Source organism: Crocuta crocuta, unplaced genomic scaffold, assembly GCF_008692635.1.
Source record: "Crocuta crocuta isolate KB4526 unplaced genomic scaffold, BGI_CrCroc_1.0 scaffold271, whole genome shotgun sequence".
NCBI classification, from domain to species: domain Eukaryota; kingdom Metazoa; phylum Chordata; class Mammalia; order Carnivora; family Hyaenidae; genus Crocuta; species Crocuta crocuta.
The window spans coordinates 5,624,326-5,628,589 of record NW_027527824.1 but is presented as its reverse complement, the minus strand read 5'-3'; the positions used below and the strand labels follow the sequence as shown (position 1 = coordinate 5,628,589).

General features: G+C 54.0%; 1 protein-coding gene across 2 annotated transcripts in view; it reads right to left on the bottom strand.

The window, feature by feature from the left end:
* SCN4B (sodium voltage-gated channel beta subunit 4) overlaps positions 1-4,264 on the bottom strand; it is a 16,992-nt gene that overhangs the window by 9,282 nt on the left and 3,446 nt on the right. The gene's annotated exons all lie outside the window — the stretch shown is intronic.

Below are 4,264 nucleotides of genomic sequence, written 5' to 3'. Positions count from 1 at the left end.
GGGGGGGAGGGAGGGCGTGGGAGAGAAAGGAGGGCGTGGAAGACCCCACCGGAGGCGGAGTCCAGGTGACAGGGATGCACGGGAGCCTGGCAGTGTGGAGGGAGCCCAACCGCTGTCCCCTCTCGGTCCAGAGTAGCCCGCCTGCCCCCCACACCCCAGGGTCCCCACTCGACTCTCGACTCGTTCTGGGAATGTTCCTTGAGTGCCCCCAGCCTCTTTCCCCCAACCGGCACCCACTGCCCAGGACATCAGTACCACCCACCACCCCTGCCGCTTGGGTGCGGAACCTTCAGTCTCCACTCAGCCTCTGGGCCCCACCTCTGAGTCCTTGTAAGGGGCCCTGGCCCTCCTCCTGTCCTACAGAGTCCTTTGAGGGGACCCCGCGATAGCAGTCGTGGGGAGGGGGGCCATCAGAATAAGATGCCTCCCTGTCCTTGCCCCTAGGTGAACGGGGCTCCTGGGGTGGCCCTGAGTGAGGTCTCAGAGAGGGTCCCACTAATCCCCAGAAAAGTGATCCTTTCCTGGGCCCAGAGCCCTGCTGGTGCACTGGAAACCCGAACCCGGGTCTGACTCCCCAGCTAGTGGGCAGGAGCAGGCAGCCACGTGGCTGCACCATCTCCTGTCCCGAAGTTTTCCTGATGTTTCTTCCCAGACTGCAGCTCCTCTCCGCTCCTGGACCCCCAGCCCGGCGTTCCCAGGGCGCCCGAGCTCCAGGCCCAGGCTGATCCATCACTGCACCTGCGCGTCTCAGAGACGGGCCAACAGGGTCCCTCGTGGGAAGAGACTCGGCCGCGCTGACTGGGCGTATTGGCCGGGACTCCTGAGAGCCGCGCACCTCAGCCCAGGTCCGCTCTGCAGGCGGTCCGCAGATGCCGCTGTCGCCAAGACAGCCAGGGCCGGTCCTGGTCCTAGAGGTCACCAGTCTCGCTCTTTGTCCCATCCTCACTCCCAGGGACCTCTTCTGTCTACGGTGGTTCCTTCAGGGTCCCTAACCAGTTTCCCCCTTGCTTTGCGCACCAGAGGCAATGATGCGTGGCGGCACCTAAGCACCGCTTTTTAAATGAGAGCAAAGGGCTCCACTCAGCTTCTTCACGTCCCCTCAGCTTCTGAAGGCAACGTGGGATGCTCTCACCTCGAAGGTCAGAAGGGACACACGGTGGTCCAGGAACCCATCAGGACCCCTGCCAGTGTCGATAATAGCCGATATTTACTGAGCACTACTACGGGCCAGGCACTCTGGATCTACTCCATCCCATGAGTGACGTACTATTGTAAGTTCATATTATAGATGAGATAGTTAAGCACAGAGAGGTTAAGTGACTTGCCTTAAGGCCAACAAGAAATGTTTCTAGCATCCAAAGCCCCAAAGCAAGAAACTCCTTACATCCTAGTATAGAAGGATTTGCCCACCAAGGTTCCCATGAGTATTGACAAGGTAGCCCTCCTTCTTCCATCAGCTCTTCTGTGCCAGGAATTAGTCTAGAGCAGTGGCTTTCAACTTGAGAGAGCGTCAGGGTCACTTGGAGGACAGTTATGGATGGTTTGGCCCCACCTCTGGAGTTTACGATCCAGTACTCCCAGAGCCTACTGGAAATTAGAAATTTGCATTTCTAGGGGCGCCTGTGTGGCTCAGTCAGTTAAGCTTCTGACTCCTGATTTTGGCACAGGCCATGACCTCATGGTTCATAGGTTTGAGCCCCGTGTTGGGCTCTGCAATGAGTACAGAGCCTGCTTGCGATTCTCTCTCTCTCTCTCTCTCTCTCTCTCTCTCTCTCTGCCCCTTCTCTGCATGTTCTCTCTCTATCTCAAAAATAAATAAACTTAAAAAAAAAAAGAAATTTGCATTTCTAGGGGCGCCTGGGTGGCTCAGTCTGTTAAGCGTCCAACTCTTGATTTCAGCTCAGGTCATGATCTCACGGTTCGTGAGTTCAAGCTACAGCATCAGGCTCTGTGCTGACAGCATGGAGCCTGGTTGGGATTCTCTCTCTCCCTCTCTCTCTCTCTCTGCCCCTCCCATGTGCACACACGCTCTCTCTCCCTAAAAATGAATAAACATTTAATAAAAAAGGAATTTGCATTTCTTCATGTTCCCAGGGAATGCTTTGGTCAGTGACAACACTTTGAAAACCACTGGGCTAGAGGATTTATCCATATTAACACCAGCTTTTATTAGAACACCAAAAGATTGGTATAATTGTTCTCATTTTACAGATGGTAAAACCGAGGCTCAGAAAGGTTACGTAACTTGCCCAGGGCCACATAATAACTGGTGAATCTGGGACTGAGCACAGGGCATTTTATATACTCTGTCTCATTTAATCCTCATACTAATTCTATGAGGTAGTTATTATTTTTATCCTCAATATACAAAACGAAAGAAACGGACTAAAAGAAATCACTTGCTCAAGGCCACACACCCGGTGAGTGAAATAGGCAGTGTTCACACTCTCAAGGCTAGCTCCTGGCTTCCTTTGTCCCTCTTCCCCTGTCCTGTAGAACACCTCCCCTAGAGGTCTGGGGATAGGCGCCAGACAGGAATAAGCGTCCAACTTCGGCTCAGCTCATGATCTCCCGGCTCATGAGTTCGAGCCCCACGTTGGGCTCTGTGCTGACAGCTCAGAGCCTGGAGCCTGCTTCGGATTATGTCTCTCTCTCTGCCCCTCTCCCACTCATGCTCTCTCCCTCTCTCTCAAATGTAAATAAAGATTAAAAAAATTTTTTAAAGATGCCCCTTCTGTAGGCAACCTGAGCACTGCTTCTGCCCCTCATTGCTCCCCCAAACTAAGGAACAGAGTACAGAATTATGATGGGGAAGCCTTCAGGAGAAGCTTCCTAATAACCACAGACCTCCCTCGGCGTCCAAGCTCCAAGGACACCCATAGAGCTTGTCCACAGGTTCACTGGCACCTCTGCCCAGGAACCTGGATCCTGGGGCAGATGGAGGAACTCAAGTCAAGGGTCACATCCCCTCCCCAAGCCCCAGCAGCATGGGATAGATATCCAACAGCACCCAAAGCACACATCAAAAGTAAAATCTTTCCGACTCCTTTAAATAGGTAGAAGCAAAAGAAGAGTCCAGACCAGAGGACAGGCTATTTCTTTAAGGTCTGGCTCATGACAATGCATATTTCTGCCTGATTAGCACGAGCCTATGTGGATGACTTAACTCTAAGACACTGAGGACTCCCCCCGGTGAAGCATTATCATTCCCAGCATAGCTCTGGAGGGGACAAAGGAAAGGCAGAGAGGCTTCCACAGAAAAGTCCAAAGCCTTGCCCAAGTTAAGGCATCAGTTAAGGCAAGCCTGGACTCCGGGCAGCAGTCTGGGAGTCCCGCCCGCTACTTCTGGAGGCTTGTGCTAGGAAAGCCTAGGGGCCTGCCTCCCACACTCTCTCCTTGGCGAGGTTCTGCTGGGGGGGATGGGAGGGAGCGAGGGCAGGTGTTGATCCACTAGGGGCCCCCGGAAGAGGGCTTCAGTGGGATGCCCAAGGCAGGAGTGGACTGGTCAGCTGGTGCAAAGCAGGCCCCACTCTGCCTGCTGACCTTGAGAAAGTCAGAGATGCCACATCCCACATGCACACCCCAACCCGGGGACGCCCGTCTTTCCCACCTCCTGGGCCTGGTATAAAGCCAAAACGTGAGCTCACAAAGCCCAGAAGGGCTCTAGTGAGGCCACCCCTCTGACCTAAGTGGTAGGGGAGGATGATGTTTGAAAGGAGGGAGGGGGACGGGGCTTGCCCCCATCACAGGTCTGGACAGGCAGCCGGGGCTCAATGACCAGTGTCAGCGGAACATGCCTCCAGGCCATTCACACAGTCTTTTGTACTTGCACCCTGGACCACCTCATGGAGGTAATTATGTACATGTGGCCATTTCCCTGGAGTAAATAAGTTGCTTAGAATTTCAACTGTGTGTGCCTGGGTGTATTTGGATCAGGGGCCTCTTTCTGGCATGAGGGGTTGATGAACACGTTCTCATCCCGTGGAATTCCACCCTGAGCCCCACAGCTTTGCCTCTGCTCACTGAAAGGCCCTGACCCCCCACCCCCCACCAGCAACTCTCAGAGCATCCATTTTCTTTGCCCTTCTGTGAAGCCTTCTGCCCCTCCACTCTCTTCTGGGTGCCACCGGTATCGTCTGAGGAAAACTCTTCACACCAGCAGGAATCTTATGCCCACCATCAAACATTCCAAGGGAAATAAATGCCAAGGCAGGAAATGGTCTGCCACTTCTCCCCAAATCCAAGGATCTGGAGACCACGGCAG